Source organism: Oryx dammah, unplaced genomic scaffold, assembly GCF_014754425.2.
Source record: "Oryx dammah isolate SB20612 unplaced genomic scaffold, SCBI_Odam_1.1 HiC_scaffold_2, whole genome shotgun sequence".
Lineage (NCBI taxonomy): Eukaryota > Metazoa > Chordata > Mammalia > Artiodactyla > Bovidae > Oryx > Oryx dammah.
Window position 1 is genome coordinate 169,999,052 of NW_024070186.1, and position 18,929 is coordinate 170,017,980.

Genomic DNA, 18,929 nt, shown 5'->3' on the forward strand with positions numbered 1-18,929 from the left:
GGATCTTTCGTCATGGTGCAGTTTCTCTATTTCTAGCTTGCAGGCTCAGTCATTGTGGCACTCAGGCTTAGTTGCCCCATGGCATGTGGGACCTTAGTTTCCTGACCAGGGGTTGAACCCTCATCCCCTGCGTTGCAAGACAGATTCTTAACTGCTGAACCACCAGGGAAGTCCCTACATGGGTTTTCACAAATAAGTGTAACACAGAATAATATCTTGAAGACCTGGCCAAATGCTGAACCCATGGTGCATGCATGCTAAGTCACATCAGTCATATCCAACTCTTTGCGACCCTATGTACTGCAGCATGCCAGGCTCCTCTGTCCATGGGATTCTCCAGGCAAGAATAGTGGAGTGGGTTGCCATGCCCTCCTCCAGGGGACCTTCCTGACCCAGGGATCGAACCTGCACCTCTTATGCCTCCCGTATTGGCAGGTGGGTTGTTTACCACTAGTGCCACCTGGGAATCACTGTAGCTCTTGTTGTTACTATAGTGACTTGACTTTGTGGCCTCATTGCTTGATATCTATTCACAGTTATTCCAGAAGTTTCCACCCCCACAGGTCTCTCAGGGAGAAGTGATTCCCTTTCAAGCATACGCTCAGTGCGACTCCAAGCAGAGCTCCACCAGGCCTGGAACACATGCTTCCCACCATGAAGCTGACCATGCTTAAAGAGGGTCCTTTTTAATTCACAGCTGAAGGTCTGAAACCCTAGTCATCCCCATACTTGGCAGAATAGGAGAAATCAAGAAGAAATCTTAGCACTTGGTCCCTTCCCTTAAGGAGTTTGCAATCTAATCTTAAAGAGCAGAACACTCTGTCAAATACAGCCTGCACCAGGATCCATTCCCAGAGGAACCTGCCAATCTGCCCAGCCAGGGTGTTTATCGAACGACATCCTTCCTCGGGGTCTCCTTCTCAGTTATAACAGCAACGAGCGTTTAGAAAAGGTGATGAGGAGGACAGAAACGGGGCCGATTCCCAAGGTCTGACCTGCCTGTTGTTTTTCCCCCCTCCTCTTAAACCATGCTTACAAAGAAAAAGGGCAACCCTTCCCCACGTAGTACCAGCAGGGTAACCTGAGAACATCCATTTAGCGCGTCTGTCCCTGTGAAAAGGACCTTTCAGTGACACCAAGCTGAGTGTATCCCGCTCTATTTATAGGCACTGTTTGTTTAATTTGAGTCCCGTCACTAAGAATAAATAATGAACTCATCCTGGGGGCCAGCCAGAGCCTACAACTCTGTGACGAACCTGTAAATCCCTTTCTCTTTCCTTCTGGTTCTGGAAGGGGTTCTCTAACTCAGAGGTGAGCCACTTCCGTTCGCTGGGCTGGGGTGGGCTGGAGACCCGCTGTGCTCGGAAATTGGGCTTGATGGTGCTTTTTCATCATGGTTTTGGGGGAGGTTTTTGGTGTTTGATTTTGGGTTGGTGATCAAAGAGCTGATCTTGAACCTCTTTCCTCCTCAGAGGAGGGACCCTAACCTGATATTTGTACCCCTGGTTGCTTAAACTTCAGACACAAAGAGACCCATTTGGACTCAGATCCCTCAGTAAGGAAGATGTGGCCGTGGAGAAAGAGGACCCTTTTCCATACCCTCCCGACCTGGTAGCAGGGCCTGGGGCCAGACTGTCTCACAAGGTACAGTACCATCCCTGGGTGTGTTGTTGTTTTTTTTTTTTTAATTTTTTTCAGGGTGTGTGATGAGAACCAAGAGCCATAATGCACTTGAACTTGAAGTATGTAGCCCCTGAAGGTGGTATGCTGCTAAGTCGCTTCAGTCGTGTCCGACTCTGTGCGATCCCGTAGACGGCAGCCCACCAGGCTCCCCGTCCCTGGGATTTTCCAGGCAAGAGTACTGGAGTGGGATGCCATTGCCTTCTCCGGAAGGTGGTATAGGCCTGTCCAATAGAGCGTCTCAAGAAAAAATTATTTGGTTTGCAATCCCCCTGTCCCTATGCTGACCTGCTGGTTTAGCAACTACTAGAACCAGACCCACTGAGTTTGAAGGGAATGACCTCAATGGTATCTTGGGGTCTAATGCAGGACATTGACACCTAAATTTTCAATGTCCAGTAACATCACAGAATAACATCCTGCCTATCCAGGACTTTATCTTAAGAAGGTAACCAAGCTTTTCAGGGAAGTGTCCATTCATGTGCTTCTTCTCCCAGTATCTGTTAATCCACTTCTCTGTGCCAGATGCTATTCTAGGTACTGGAGATGCCTTGATGAGGAAGACAAGGTAGTCATGAGATGACAAGGTCTGATTTACTCTGAAAAAATTCGGCATCTGCTCCCTTCCAACTGAGTCAGTCTGACTGTGAGATGTCTTCCCAGCAGGCCCTGAGCTCCATTCATTTGTCCATTCCCCCATTCAGAAAGTACACGGGAGGCATAGTCTACATGTTAGGCACAGCTAGAATGCCTGGGCATAGTAGTGAGCTCGAGATCTCTCCCTGCCCTTCAGATGTTTGGAGTCTAGTGGGGAAGATGGATATTAATCAAATTATTACTGAAATACGAATTCTTTATTATTATTATAAATCTTGGTGAGTTCTATAGAGCAGGAATCCCTAACCCCTGGTACCAGTCTGTGGCCCATTAGGAACCTGGCCACACAGCAGGACATAAGTGGTGGGCGAGTGAGTGAAATTTCATTTTTACTTACAGTCACTCCCCATCACTCACCTGCTGTCTGACTCCACCTCCTGTCTGGAGAAGGCAATGGCACCCCACTCCAGTACTCTCGCCTGGAAAATCCCATGGACGGAGGAGCCTGGTAGGCTGCAGTCCATGGGGTCGCTAAGAGTCGGACACGACTGAGCGACTTCCCTTTCACTTTTCACTTTCATGCATTGGAGAAGGAAATGGCAACCCACTCCAGTGTTCTTGCCTGGAGCATCCCAGGGATGGGGGAGCCTGGTGGGCTGCCATCTATGGGGTCGCACAGAGTCGGACACGACTGAAGCGACTTAGCAGCAGCAGCAGCAGCCACCTCCTGTCAAATCAGTGGCAGCATTAGATTCTCAAAGGAGCACAAACCCTACTGTGAACTGCGCATGCGAGGGATCAAGGTTGTACACTCCTTATGAGAATCTAATGCTTGATGACCTAAGGTAGAGCAAAGGCAATGATGCTGGTCCTAGGAGTGACTGCCACCATCTTCCATCATCCCCAGATGGGACCGTCTAGTTGTTTGGGGCTCCCACTGATTTTGCATTATGATGAATTATACAGTTATTTCATTATAGATCACAATGTAGTGATAATAGAAATAAAGGACACGGTAAACGTGATGCGCTTGAATCACCCTGGAACCACCCCCTCTTCTCCAGTCTGTGGAAGAATTGTCTTCCACAAAACTGGTCCCTGCTGCCAAAAAGGTTGGGGACCACTGCTATAAGGTGAAATTCAGGGTGCCCTGAGCCAAGTTCAGAGCCTAAGAGAGGAATCAACTCTGAGGGTTGGTGAGCAGTGAATTAGCATTGACTAAGAATCCTTGAGTTGCCCCAGATGGTGAGTTGTCTGTGGAGTAGTGAAACAATGATGTCTGTCTATAGGAAGGGTGTCTTTGAGTTTCCATTAGCTGCTCTGGGTCATCCACACCGTCACCTGGCTGTCCTGAGGACTGTCACAGGCCGGTAGGTCTCGGTTACCTTAGGGAGAGTTTGTGTCCATGGAGAGCATAGGGATTCCTGTCGAGCCATCAGCTTGCTGAAGTTTTGACATTGACTTATGGGTCTGCCATGGACAGGGTGAAATCTTTTTCTTATGCGACGTTCTTCTCACTCTGTCTCATTGGGTCAAGGAGTAAATTTATTTGTGAATGTTAGGTAGTCTGGCCACTAGACTTAGAGATCTGGATTGGAAGATGGCCACACATTCCCTTCTGCAGTATTATGCCTTCAAATGTTCACATACGCTGGGTTTAGAAGTGGAATTTCACAGAAATTCTGCTCACAGAAGCAGTTGGCACTCCCAGGTATCTTTCTGGATTAATTTTAGTGCAACTTTGAGCGAATCCTTTCAGCAGTAAGCTCTTTATTTGAAAAGTAGTATATATTATCTCTTTTATGCCGAGTGTTTTGGTAGGAACCAAATTTAAAGAGCCTCTTGATGAGGGTTAAAGAGGAGAGTAAAAAAGCTGGCTTAAAACTCAACATGCAAAAAGCTAACATCTGGCATCCAGTCTCATTGCTTCATGGCAAATAGCTGGGGGGAAAGTGAAATGGTGGCCGATTTTATGTTCTTGAGCTACAAAATCACTGCAGATGGTGACTGCAGCCATAAAATTAAGATACTTGTTCCTTAGAAGAAAAGCTACGACAAACCTAGACAGTGTATTAAAAGGCAGAGACATCACTTTGCCAACAAACATCTGTATAGTCACAGCTATGGTTTTTCCAGTAGTCATGTAGGGATGTGAGAGTTGGACCATAAAGAAGGCTGAACACTGAAGAACTGATGCTTTCAAACTGGTGCTGGAGAAGACTCTTGAGAGACCCCTGAAATCAACCCTGAATACTCATTGGAAGGACTGATGCTGAAACTGAAGGTCCAATACTTTGGCCACCTGATGCAAAGAGCTGAAAAGACCCTGATGCTGGTAAAGATTGCAGGCAGGAGGAGGAGTGGGTAACAGACGATGAGATGGTTGGATGGCATCACTGATGCAGTGGACATGACTTTGAGCAAACTCCAGGAGATAGTGAAGGACAGGGAAGCCTGGTGTGCTGCAGTCCATCGGGTTGCAAAGAGTCGGACCTGACTGAGCAACTGCAAGTGAAAGTGAAAGTCACTCAGTCGTGTCCAACTCTTTGCGACCCCATGGACTGTCCATGGAATTCTCCAGGCCAGAACACTGGAGTGGGTAGCCTTTCCCTTCTCCAGGGGATGTTCCCAACCCAGGGACTGAACCCAGGTCTCCTGCATTGTAGGCGGATTCTTAACCAGCTGAGCCACTAGGGAAGCCCAAGAATACTGGAGTGGGTAGCCAATCCCTTCTCCAGCGGATCTTCCTGACCCAGGAACTGAACTGGAGTCTCCTGCATTGCAGGTGGATTCTTGACCAACTGAGCTATCAGGGAAGCCCCCGAGTGACTGAACAACAACACAAAGTTAAAGCCAAGAAAAAAATATAAGAATGTGCCTTTACCTCTAAAAGTTTCCAGGGGTTCAGAAAAAGAATTTTCATTCACTAGTCCCAAAATATTTATTGAGCACCTATACTGTGCCAGACATAGAACCAGGAAGGTATACGTATCAACAGGACCAGTACAGCCCGGAGAGCTTGCAACTAGTGAGGGAGAGAGCTACTCAAACCATCAGGGACAGGAGAATTTCAGATAGTTTTATATGCTAGGCTGGGCAGAGAAGACCTCTCAGAAATCGTGACATTTGAGCAGAACCTGAATGATGAGATGGAGCCAACTGTGAAAAGTTTTAAGGGAAGAGCATTCTAACTGGAGAGAAAGGACAAATAGGAAAGCTCTGTGGCACAAAAAGATTGGTTTGTTTAAGGAGGAAGAGGAACTGAAAGTGGCTAGGGACTGCCCTGGTGGTCCAGTGGTTAAGATTCCTCTCTCCCAATGCAGGTGGCCCAGCTTTCATCCCTGGCCAGGAAACTAGATTCCATATGCTGCAACTAAAGATCCCATCACAGCCAAATAAATAAATATTTTTAAGAAAAGAAGTTTCTGTGGCTGAACGTGTATCAAGGGGGTGAGTGGTGGGTAAGCCAGGGTGTGGAGTGTGAATTTTAGTTTGAATTCAGAGGAAGCATTTGGTAGGTAAATGGATGGCATTTCAGCCTGTACCTATGTTACCTACCTGGGGAAGATTTCTGTTGCCTCAGTGAAATTTTGAAAGTGACAGACTTTGAAGTCTTAGAACTCAGAACCACACAGAAACCCATAGATGGAAACAGAAGAGGTTAATGTTGGCCTGTTTCTGGATAAAAGCAGTCACCCCTAATCTCAGAGGCTTTCCTGGGCAGAAGAGGATGAAAGTACAAAGTGAATAAACCATGAAACAGTCTCCTTCTTGTTGTTCGGCATCCATTCCATCACCAAAAGGGGTCAGTGCCTGAAACCTCCTTTGGGAAATTGTTGCCTTCCTGTTCTTGGCAATCTGGTTTTGTCTCAGTCTAATCAGTGTTTTCTTGACATCCCACCCCGGCACCCAAGGGATTGACTCAGGGATGGGCACAGAACCCAGTCAGAGCCAATGAAACACAGGAAGACCTTTCATGGCCCCTGCTGGCAAAAAGAATTCCCTCTCTCTTCCTTAGGAGCACCAGTCTATGGATATGAGGTCTAGAACCACTGCAACCATCTTTGACCATGCAGGAAGATTCTGGAACTGCTAGAGGTTGTGGGGAAAGCCCAGCAGGGTGCCTGAAGAGGAAGCCAGCACCACAGAAGGCAGAGCCAAGAGGAGAGGAAGAAGTCCTTGTGATGGCATCAAGTCCCTGGATCAAGCCTCACCTGAAGCCTAACCCAATGCTGGTCTTTTTAGCCGCCTCAGCCAATTAAATGTTCTTTATTATATAACCCAATTTAAATAAGGATTTCTATGTCTTGCAACATAAAGGGCCCATCTATAAGGAAACCTTAGAATAGGTGCCTGACAGTGCCAAGGGCCTCCTCTGCACCCCAAGCCTCTAGGAGGAAGTGAGCCTGTTCCAGAATCCAGATAAAAGGTCTCTCCTCCTACTTCTCTATTTCAGGGTTTCCATGCCTCCTGTCACCATAGCACTGTGACTCTCTTGGAGAGGCAGAGAAACAGAGAAGGAGAAGGGGCCTGTTTCCAGGCTGTGTTGCCACGTGTAGTGGCTGGGGATGGTGGGGTGGGGGAGGGGGGGCTGGGCAGCGAGGTGGCTCCACGCTTGACATTTCAGGATATAGATAAGAGGGTAAAAATAAACCCCCAAGCGCCTGTAGCAGCGCTCGCTTCTCTTGCTTCACAGCTCTTATCTCTCTCTGCTTTGGGGACAGTAAGGTTCCTTTCAGGTCACCGCACAGCTTGCCTCCCTGCAGCCCTGGGCAGGAAGGAGGAGATGTGGGTGGGTGGTTTATACCTGTCCACACCTGCCCACCCGCCTCTGGGAGGTCAGGTGACCCCCTTCTTCCCGCAGCCCTGCTTGTTGTCTTGCAAATACTCTTTCATGCCTTTGCCTTCATTTGATGCTCCAGTAGCTGGGTGGGACAAGCAAACCAGGGGGCCAGGGTCTCCATTTTCCTGATGAGAAAAGTAGGGAGGGTGGGAATGATGAAGTGTCCGAGTCACCCAGCCAACGAGTCCAAATGTGTTCTGATTTAAACCCAGGGCTTCTGCGTGCCCATCGGTGGTCAGGGATAAAAAGAATTTGACTCCCTTTCTGCAGCTCCAGCCCTCCCTGTACAGCCGTGGAGGCTGGGTGCAAGAGCGGGAGCATTCACATCACCTGTGACATAAGCGTGAAGCAGCGTTCCGTGCTGCCTGTTGGCGCCGCCCCCTTGGTTCCCTCCCAATCACGCAGTCTCAGGGTGGTTTTGTCTATTCCAGTGAGAAAACTGTTTACTGTGAAGGGGTGGCTGGGACTAGAGAGTACTGTTTTAGATTATTTTTTTATTACAATATAGCTTATTTACAATGTCATATTCTTTTTTGCTGTTACACATATACAGGTATCCACTCTTTTTTAGATTCTGTTCCCATATAGATCATTACAGAGTATTGAATAGAGTTCCCTGTGATATACTGTAGGTCCTTATTAGTTATCTGTTTTATTTTGGCACTGTGTGTATGTCAGTCTCAAGCTCCCAATTTAAGGAATAAGCTTTTAAAAAATATTTATTTATTTAATCTTTTGGCTGGGCTGGATCTTTGTTGCCGCACGCAGGCCTTCTCTAATTGCAGCAAGTGGGCACTACTCTCTAGTTGCAGAGGAGAGTGGGTTTCTCGCTGTGGTGGCTTCTCTTGTGGAGGAGCTCAGGCTCTAGAATGAGTGGGCTTCAGCAGCTGTGTCGCACAGGCTTAGCTACTCCATGGCATATGGGATATACCTGGACCAGGGATCAAATCCGTGTTCCCTGCATTGGCAGGCTGATTCCCAACCACTGGATGACAACCAAAGTCCTGAGGAACAAGCTTTGATCACATACTAAGGTGCAAGGAGGCTTCCTGAACTTCAATCTTCTCATCTATAAAATGATAAAAATATTTATACACACCAAGACTGTTACAAGGATTAAACAAGGCATCGCATGCAAGACACTCACACGATGATTTGAAATTTGGAGCTCCACAGTACAATGACAACCTTTCCTGTGCTGACATTTGTGTAGAGTGACAAAGCCACTCACCCACGTCCGTAGAACATGCCCTTTGAGTTCTTTTTCTCTCTGTGGCCAAGGATTTGCATGAGCCATTTCATCAGTTAAGACTCCTGTGGTTGCAAGTGACCGAAACTACGCTCCTGACTGGATGACATGAAAGAGGAATTTGTTGGCTCTGAAGGGAGCTGTAAAGGCGGCCAAGGGTAGAGGCTAGCTTCAGGCCCAGCTGGATCCAGGGATGGAAGCGATACCATCAGGATCAGGTTTCTTGCTCTCCCAGTCTCTCAGCTTCGTTCCCTCACTGTTGGCTCCCTCCCTTCTTGTGGCAGAAATGGCTGTAGAAGCTCCTGGCTCATCTTCTTAGAATCAAGGCCAGCAGGAAAGAGCCAGCCCCAACAAAAATTCCCAGCAAAAATCTCTATGCATCTCTCTGCCCTTCCCTGAACCATTATGGTCAGAGGAATGAGTTGCCCAGAGGGAGACAAGCCCGGATGGCCTCCCAGCCCTGGAGCCGGGGTGGCTCTACTCCACTCAAAGCCCAGGTCCGAGAGGAGAGAGCAGTGGTGTCCAGAGGGGAATCACATATCTGGTGACTGGCAGTTGCCCACACTTGACAGCCTGGTATCCCAAAGCAGACGTTGATGAGTGGAGTTCTTTAATCCTATGGTACAGAACAAACTACAGCTGGGCTGCAAAACCAGGCGGACTGCCTCCAACCAAAGCTGAAAGCTCTCATCTGAGGCTCCCTCAGTGCCAGCTGCTGACCGACTGGACGAGCTGACCTCAAACAGGATCCTTTCCCTGAGCTGCAGCCTACCGACTGCAAATCCAGCCTCCCGGATGGGAGACAGACAACCTGGGGGCCGTTCCAAAAGCCTCCATCATTAATTCTGTTCCACCTCCACTGTGATTTACTACCTGTTTATCTTTCTTCTAAAAAGGAACCAACCATCAGTGCAAAGCTCCCCTGACGGCGCCCCCAAATAAACATGCTGCGGAGCAACACTGTTACTCAAGTGCAGCCAGTTGCTCTCAGGCGCTCCAAGCTTGAGGTTTGCTGTTAAAAGGAAGGTTAGCGAGTGTCAAAAAGGCGTTAAGGACCCACCCAGCACCAGCTCGAGACTTGGTGAAACTAAGACAATTAAAACAAATTAGAAAGGGAATAACTTCCCACTAGGTAATTCCATGGTGTTTATCGCTTTAGAAGTGTTATTCGTGTTCCTTGCTGACACATGGAAAATTCTCATTGCCGGGGAATGGGCCAGGCCTCCTGCTTTGTCTAATATTCAATGCTGGTCAATCTGCAACCCCAAAGGCACTCTCAAACTTCCCCCTCTCCCGGCTCCTCTGCAAGCCTGCAGCAGTGATGGAAAAGAAGAGGATAAGAGAGTACCAATGATTTTTTGAAAAAAATAACTTTGGTAATTATGTATGCATTTCCAATGGGAGATTCTGGGAATTATTCCTAAAAGGCTGGAAAGAATTTCTTCTTTTGATCTCGGTTCTGAGCCAGAGAAAATCAAATTAAGAAAGAAAACCAACAGAGAATTCTCAGTGGGGAGGCAGGAGCTGCAGCAGGGCTGTTCCTAGGGTCCTGGGGAAAAGAAAATGGAAAGAAAAGTCCCCCGACACCTTCATGTCACGATGTTGAAGCCTAGAAGGAGGGGCGGCTGGAGGAGTCGGATGAAAGCTGGGAGGAGAGCAAGGCTGTGTCCCCACGCCCTCCTGCGAGCCTTCCTTCCCTTCCCTTGAGGGGCCGTAGAATGTTCTCCCGGTTCCTGTGGCTTTTCCCACCGCACACGTGGCCACCAGCCTCCCTCTGACAGCCCTGACTTCCAGAAGACCCCAACTCAGAGCCGTCACGACACAACCAGCCAGCGTGGGCGTGTGAACAGTTCCTTTATATATATATTAAAAAAAAAGAAATCCTCCCTTAGAGGCACCGGGAGAAATGGTCCTGCCACTTCCCTAAATCTTCTGTGGTTGCTATGCAGCCCGCCTCCGCCCCTTTCCACTTCCCTCTGCTCCAAGCCTTTGTCTCTCCCCACCCTCCACCCCCACACCAGCTCTTCCCTGTCTTCCTGCCGGGGCTCAGAAACCAAAGAACAGTGCCTGAACGTCTCCCAGCTCCGAGGGCCACAGCAGCGCAACGGCACGCAGCCTCCCTCCCTGCTCTGCCGCTCGCGCTCTTACGGCCTCGCTGGAATGACCCTCGCTGGACCCTTCCCTTCTTCCTTCCTTCCTTTCCTTCCTTCCTTTCTTTCCTTGTCTTCCTTCCTTCCTCCCTCCGCCCCTCCCTCCCTTCCTCCTTACACCAATAACACCAAACACTTCCATTTGTCAGGATCCCTCGAGGAGCTGATTGTGGGAGCTGGCGCTCATGGGAAGCCCTAGGAGTCTATCAGCTGACCCTGTGTGCAGCTCATCCATCCGTCAGCGGTGGTGCTCTGGTACCTCTTCCCAGGGCCCCCTGGAAGCATCCCTCTACCCCTACATGTGGGTAATGGCTATAGGTTTTCCTAAAGATATCACAGGAGCATCCGAAAAGGAAGTTGGCAGCCACCTCTCCAAATATCCCTTCCCCATCTCTCTTCCCTTGAAGGCCTTCTCTACCTGAGTCCTCTCTCTCTCTCTCATCCTCTTCTGACAGCCTGTCTCCCTCCTCGGGCTCTCTTCCCTCTTCTCTCCCACATCATGCCTCCCCCACTTCCCTCTCCCCTTGCTGGTTTTTGCCTGTGTGGTTTATTGCCCTGCAACTTTGTGCCTTCAAAGTTGCAAGAAGTTTCACGCACTGCTTCCCACGCTCATATTACCACCACCCATCAGAAAACGGTCATCCAGTTATCTGTACCCAACCTGGGGGTGTGTGTGTTTGGGTGTGTGCGTGTTCAAAATAGCACTCCAATATCACTTAGGGATTGATTAAAGAATAAAGAAAGACACAAAAATGGTAGCCCTCAGTTTTAATAAATCAGTGATTTCCTCTGATGGGGAATGTGGGAGGGTTGTGATTTTGAGGAAGGGGCATGCAGAGCTGAGGGTAGAGCAGAGCCACTCTAGGGTGACCCATCCTGGTTTGCCCAAGACTGAGGGGTCCCAGGATCCAGAACTTTCAGAACTAAAATCAGGAAAAGCTGGGCAGATGGGGACAACTTGGCCACCTTAGGCTGTGCTGTATCATGCTTTGTCTTTTAAGGATGGGTGGTCTGTACATGGGACTTTGCCATATTTTCTGTACCTTTTAATGTCTTTTTTTAATTGTAAAAAGAGAGAGAAAATAATCTCTCCTGAGAGATGTGTCTGGGAGCATCTAAGAGAGTGTGACTGATTGTATGGGGGAGATCAGGAAAAATTGAGAGGACATACTATTTGAAGCGAAACTTGAAATAAAAAGGGAGACCTCCTCTGGCACTTACTGCTTCGTCTGGAATGTCTTCTTTTCTCTCTGAATACCCTGCTGAGTTGTAGGCTCCAGGAGAGCAGGGGTTAGCTGTAATGGGTAGTTTTATTCAACTTAACTGGGTCATGGAGAGCCCAGACATTCGATCAAACACGATCCTAAGGTGTGTCTGTGCTGGTGATTCCGGGTAAGTTAACATTGGAATCAGGAGACTGGATAAAGCAGATTGACTTCTCCAATTTGGGGGAGGGGCCTCACAATCCACTGGAGACTTGAAAAGAATTGAGTAAGAAAGAATTCCCTCTCTCTGCCTGACTGTCTTGAAGCTGGGTTGTTGGTCTTCTGCCTTCGAACTTGGACTTGAACTTGTGCCATTGGCTCTTCTGGGTCTCCAGCTTGCTGACTGCCAGTCTGGAACTTCTTGAACTCATAATTGCATGCAAGAGACCCCGGTGTGATTCCTGGGTCAGGAAGATCCGCTGAAGAAAGGATAGGCTACCCACTCCAGTATTCTTGGGCTTCCCTTGTGGCTTAGCTGGTAAAGAATCTGCCTGCAAAAAAAAAAAAAAAAAAAGAATCTGCCTGCAATGTAGGAGACCTGGATTTGATCCCTGGGTTGGGAAGATCCCCTGGAGAAGGGAAAGGCTAGTGACTCCAGTATTCTGGCCTGAAGAATTCCATGGACTGTATAGACCATGGGGTCACAAAGAATCAGACATGACTGAGTGACTTTAAAAAAAAATAATAATTGCATAAGCCAGATCCTTATACTAAGTTCCTATCTGTCCATCCATCTATCTATCTATCTGTCTTATTAGTTCTCTCCCAATTTTTGCTGGAGAACTGAGACTGATACACTGGATCTTATTATCTCTCTATCCCCGGTACCTTGCCCAGATCCTCCATACGTAACAGATGCTCAGTATATATCTGCCAAATGAAGATAAAGAAGTACAAATAGTGAAAACTACAGGGGGGCAGAGTTATGTTGGTTGTTGTTCTGTTCTGTCGCTCAGACTCTTTGCAACCCCATGGACTGCAGCACGCCAGGCTTCCCAGTCCTGTTCTGTTGGTACCTGGCTTGTTTGGTGAGCAGAGAGATTGGGGCGGCCAGTGTGCTTGGGGGTAGGGCTCAGGGGAGGGAGGAAATGGAAGGGTGAGCAGGAAAGCAGACAGAAGTCATGCCATCTAGTGCCCCGCACCCCTAGCCCGCACCGCAAGCCTTTGCCTGGAGACTAGGCAGGCAACCCAGGAGCATGCTGGTACCAGGCAGGTGATGTAATAAGGAAGGATGCTGGATGCCGGCTGTGAGACAAGAGAGTGGTGGAGACTGTGCCCCAAGGAACATCTGCCTAGGGGGGCACTGTGCTCAGCTCTAGCCAACTGTACTTATGCAGGAATACAATGTGGTGTCTCAAGAAAAGTTGGGAAAGCTAGCTTTTCATGCAAAACTTCCAAGTTTTTAAAAAACTCAATATAGGCCAAGCAAAAACCCATCTGGGAGCCCCAGTCTGTGGACAGAGCCAAGCAAGGTTTTTAAGGCAGGTCTGTGACACAGCATGGGGCTTCCCTGGTGGCTCAGATGGCAAAGAATCTGCCTACAATGCAGGAGAGCTGGGTTCAATTCATGGGTCAGGAAGACCCCCTGGAGAGGGGAATGACAACCCATTCCAGTATTCTTGCCTGGGAAATCCAATAGACAGAGGAGCCTGGTGGGCTACAGTCTGTGGGGTTGCAAAGAGTTGGACATGACTGAGCAACTAACATTTCTGTGACACAGCCCCATTTGGGTTGTAGGTGGATGGTTTTGGCAGTAGAGTATAAGAGGGGCAGGGGGAAGGCCTGTGGCTGTGGGTGGCAAGCTGTAACTCCCAAGAGCCCCTCGGAGAAGTGAAGGGCTTGGTGGCAGCCCGGGAGCCTGACCTCTGGAGGGCCCTCATCTAGCGGGGAGAGTAGCCCAGTTGGACCCCGGAGCAATGATCGGGAGTGGGAAGGATGAACTGTCACTTTTCCCTTGTTTCCCAAAGCCACCCGTCCCATTCCATCCTGGCCGGCGACCATAGGTTAATAAGGGCCGGTCACTGGACAGATGTGATCCCAAAGGATCATGGGAGAGCTGCAGCGATGCAGCATTTTCCAGGCTAAGTCGCGACCCCAGCGAATCACAGTGGGGGTAACTGCAGGTCAATCGGAAGTGGAGTAAGCAGGGCCTGTGCACTGATTTGTGTGGATGACATTTGGGGGAGGGAGAGTGACCAGGCTCTCCATGCTGGCCAGGACACTGCCCACCGGGCCCCTCCTACCCCATGACCCTGCCACCCTGCTCCCCTTTCCCTTCAGCCACAGACCACAGATGGTGTTGAGACCCAGGTACAGAGGTTGCAACCATCTGCAAACCAATCAGCTGAGTCCCAGAGTGATCAAACGCATGGCCCTGTGCCAGGTCTCTGGCTGGAATGGACATTTGGAGACAGAAGCTTCAAGCTCAGAGCTCTGAGAACATGCTTCCCAGGTTGTGTTCAGTGGCTGGACTCACCTCCACAGAAGCCATTCCCCAGCAGCTCCTATGAAAAACCAGAGTGACCGGCCAGCCGGTTCAGCTCCCGGCACAGCCCAGATCCCTCCTGCCTGCCTGGCCCTCAGGCCTCCTTTGTGAGGCCCCACTGTCCCTGCAGTGCTGGGCTGATGCTGGCAAGGAAGGTTGAAATGGCAGGGTTTACCTGCCAAGGGCCTGGACCAAGGCATTCAACCGTCCAGCCTCCAAGATGGGCTGATGGAGCCCACCCGGCTGTACAGGGGAAGGTTCCAGACAACCACCCACACACACCTTCTTCCCCTCCTTCAGCCTCCCAGGGATTTGTCCTGTCCTGTGAGCCTCTGGGAATGGATGAACAACAGCTGGGGGTACAACAGTGACCCGGGGAGAATGACACAGCCAGCTTATTTATACATGTCTTCATTTTTAAGAGCAATGAAGCGAAACTTTTCAAAGTGGTGAGCAAGAGAGAAAGGAAGCCTGGCTCTCAAAGTCGGTTCCATTCAGTAATTTTTGACTGACAGCTGATCACACACCCTGCAAAGGAGTGAAGGAGGGAACACATGGGAGGTGAGTGGGGCTCAGATGGGAGCCGTGGCCAGAGCAGGGGGCAGCCGGGTACCTTGTGCAGGCTTGTGTGTTCCATCTGAACCAGTTTTGAGGAGTAGGTGGTATTTTTCCCATTGATCAGTTGGAGAGATAAAGCTCAGAGAGGTCAAGTAATCTGCATAAGGTCAAGACCTTACTGGCGGCAGAGGAGACACTCAAACAGGGACTGACTGGCTGTAGAGCTCCAGCTCTTTGCTGCAAAACTGCCAACCAAAATGCTCCAGGGATGGAACCCTGTTTGACTGCATTTTTTAAAAGTGTCTACCAAGTGTGGGCCCAGTTGTCTTCGGTCCAGGCCTGTGCTCACCTGGTCCAGGGCTCCTGAGACCAGCCTCCCACCTCACTGCATCAGACATACATGGTCAACTTCCAAAATGCTGGAGAATGTCTATGAAAGTTTTTTACAAAGGATTTAAGTGAACAAGCATATGTACAATGGAATATTCGGTTCAGTTCAGTCACTCAGTCGTGTCTGACTCTTTGTGACCCCATGGACTGCAGCATGCCAGGCCTCCCTGTCCATCACCAACTCCTGGAGTTTACTCAGACTCATGTCCATCAAGTCAGTGATGCCATCCAACCATCTCATCCTCTGTCATCCCCTTCTTCTCCTGCCCTCAATCTTTCCCATCATCAGGGTCTTTTCCAATGAGTCAGCTCTTTGCATCAGGTGGCCAAAGTACTGGAGTTTCAGCTTCAGCATCAGTCCTTCCAATGAATATTCAGGACTGATTTCTTTTAGGATGGACTGGTTTGATCTCTTTGCCGTCCAAAGGACTCTCAGCTGTTAACAAGAATGAATGAAATAATGCCATTAGCAGTAACATGAACGGACCTAGAGATTGTCATCCTGAGTGAAGTTAGACAGCGGAGAAATATGTATGACATCCTTTATATGTAGAATATAAAAAGAAATGATACAAATGAACTTTCAAAACAGAAAGAGACTCGGAGACTTAGACAATGAATTTATGGTTGCTAGGGGGAAGGGTGAGGGGAAGAGGTAGTTAGGGAGATAAGGATGAACATGTACACATTGCTATATTAAAATGGATAACCAAAAAGAACCTACTGTGTAGCACATGGACTCTGCTCAATGTTATGTGGCAGCCTGGATGGGAGGGGAGTTTAGAGGAGAATGGACACCCATCTACATATGACTGAATCCCTTCACTGTTCACCTAAAACTCTCACAACACAATTAACTATGCTGCTAAGTTACTTCAGTCGTGTCCGACTCTGTGCGACCCCATAGACGGCAGCCCATCAGGCTCCCCTGTCCCTGGGATCCTCCAGGCAAGAACACTGGAGTGGGTTGCCATTTCCTTCTCCGACAATTAACTATACCCCAACACAAAACGAAAAGTTTAAAAAACAAACAAACAAAAGGTATATGGATCAATATCAGAAACACCCAATTGCCAAGCTTAAGATATCAATGTTACAGGTACAGTAGAAGCACCCTGCGTATCCCTCATCCACTAACTGTCCCTCCCTGGCAGTGACTACCGTCCTGAATTTGTGTGTTTCTCATTCATATACACATCTTTACGTTTTCTCTGCACTTGTACATGTTCCTGAAAGAAAAGTATGGTTTGCACATGTCTGTATTTTCACAAATAAATGAAATCATGTTATGTATCCATCTGCAACTTGCTTTTTGTAATCAGCTTTATTGATACCATATACTCATTTATGACATACGGTTCAATGTATCCATGTACAAATGTTTAGTATATTCATAAGCTGTGTGTCTATCACCAGAGTCAACTTAAGTTAAAAACAGAACACTGCCACCCCCTTACCCATGACCCCCTATCTCCCCATCCCCTCTCAGACCTTGGCAACCACTAATCCCCAGTCTCTATAGATTTGTCCTTTCTGGACATTCCATAAATGGAATCTCTGGCCTTTTGTGTCTGGCTTCTTTCCCTTAGCCTGACGTTTTCAAGGTTCATTCCACGTTGTAGAGTGCATCAGTTTTTATTGTTGATAAATAATATTCCAGTGTATGGACATGCCACATTTTATAATTTTTTTTTCATCTATCAGCAGATGGACATTTGGGTGTTTTCCACCATTTGGGTGACCATTATGAATAATGTTGCTATGGACATTCATGCATAAATTTTTGTGGGGGCATCTTTTCATTTCTTTTCTATATATTGGATTGGCCAAAATTTTCATTCAGGTTTTTGCTTAATAAAAAACCCAAATGAACTTTCTGGTCAATCTGATGCCCAGGAGTGGAATTATTGAGCCATGTGGTAGCTCTATGCCTAACTTTTGGAGAAACTGCCGAACTGTTCTCAAAAAGTGGCTGAATCATTTTGTATTCCCACTGGCAGTGCACAAATGTTCCAATTTCTCTGTATCCTCACCAACACTTGCTATTGCCTGTCTCTTTAATTATAGTCATCCTAGTGGATGTGAACTGGTATCTCATGGTACTTTTGATTTGCATTTCCCTGGTAGCTAATGATGTGGATCTTTTCATGTGTTTATTGGCCACTCATTTACCTTCTTTGGAGAAATGTCTACTCAGATCCTTTGCCCATTTTGTAACTGGGCTGTCTTTTAATTATTAAGTTGTAATACTTCGTTACATACTCTAGATACAAGTCTCTTATTAGATATATGATTTGCAAAAATTTTCTCACATTCTGTGGATTGTCTTCACTTTCTTAATACTGTCTTTGAAATACAAAAGTTTGTCATTTTGATGAAGTCCAATTTATCAACTTTGTCTTTGGTTGTATGTGCTTTGGTTGTTATACCTGAGAATCCATTGCCTATTCCAAGGTCATGAAGATTTACTCTGTTTTTTCTGAGTTTTATAGCTTTAGCTCTTATATTTAGGTCTTTGATCTACTTTTATTAGTTCCTGTTTATTGTGTGAATTGGGCTTCCCTAATGGCTCAAATGGTAAAGAATTTGCCTGCAATGTAGGAGACCTGGGTTCAATCCCTGGGTTGGGAAGATTCCTTGGAGAAAGGAATAGCTACCCACTCCAGTCTTCTTACCTGGAGAATTCCATGGACAGAGGAGCTTGATGGGCTACAGTCCATGGGGTTGCAAAGAGTCAGACACAGTTGAGCTACTAACACCTTCACTTTTGAGGCCAGGGAACCAGCAAGGATCAACTGAGAGTCATCAGCAGTCAATGGTATCATAGTCAACTCAGCTATGGGTACACTGGCTTGTGAAAACAGGTCTGCGTGGGGCATCAAAAGTGTCCATCACAGTTTCTTTATTTACTAACACTTTCACTTTCATGGTGTGAGTTAAGGGTCTGACTTCATTTTTTTGCATGTGGCTATCCAGTTGCCCCACACTGTTTGTTGAATCCAATTGTCTAGGCGCCCTTGTAAAACAATCAATTGACAGTGAATGACTTTATTTTTGGATTCTCAGTTTTATTCTGTTGGTTTATATGTCTATTATGATACCAGTTTCACACATTCTGGGTTTCTAATAAGCTTTGTAATAAATTTTAAAATCAGGAAATGTGAGTCTTCCAACTTTGTTCTTTTTTTTTTTCAAGATTGTTTTTACTCTTCTGGATCCCTTGAATTTCCATATGCATTTTAGGATCAACTTGTCAATTTCATAGGCCCTTAGCTGATATTTTGATAAGGATTGCTTTGAATCTGTAGATCAATTTGAGGAATACTGCCATCCTGACAGTATGAAATCTTCAGTCTATGAACATGGGGCGTCTTTCCATTTGTTTAGTTCTTCTTTAATTTCTTTCTACAGTATATAGTAGCTTTTCAGTTCAAAAGTCTTATTCTTTGGTTAAAATTATTTCTAAGCCTTTATTCTTTTATGCTATTACAAATAAAACTGTTTTCTTAATTCATTCTCAATTTGCTTATTGTCAGTGTATAGAAGGAATGTAACTGCTTACTGCATATTGCTCTTTTATCTTCCAACACTGTTGAACTTGTTTAATAACTCGAATAGTTTTTTTGGTGGGTTCGTTAGGATCTTCTATGCACAAGATTGTGTCCTCTTGCAAATATAGTTCTACTTCTCCCTTTCCCATCTGGATGCCTTT

At 47.2% G+C, this 18,929-nt stretch overlaps 1 protein-coding gene across 2 annotated transcripts in view; it reads left to right on the top strand.

Moving 5' to 3' along the window:
- The first annotated feature begins 1,219 nt into the window (after window positions 1-1,219).
- Window positions 1,220-18,929, top strand: part of MRTFB (myocardin related transcription factor B) — a 292,145-nt gene continuing 274,435 nt past the window's right edge. For both annotated transcript variants that reach the window (XM_040256557.1, XM_040256577.1), the window contains exons 1-2: window positions 1,220-1,311; window positions 1,522-1,644. The gene's annotated coding sequence lies outside the window, so the exon portion shown is untranslated. The remainder of the gene's footprint in view (window positions 1,312-1,521; window positions 1,645-18,929) is intronic.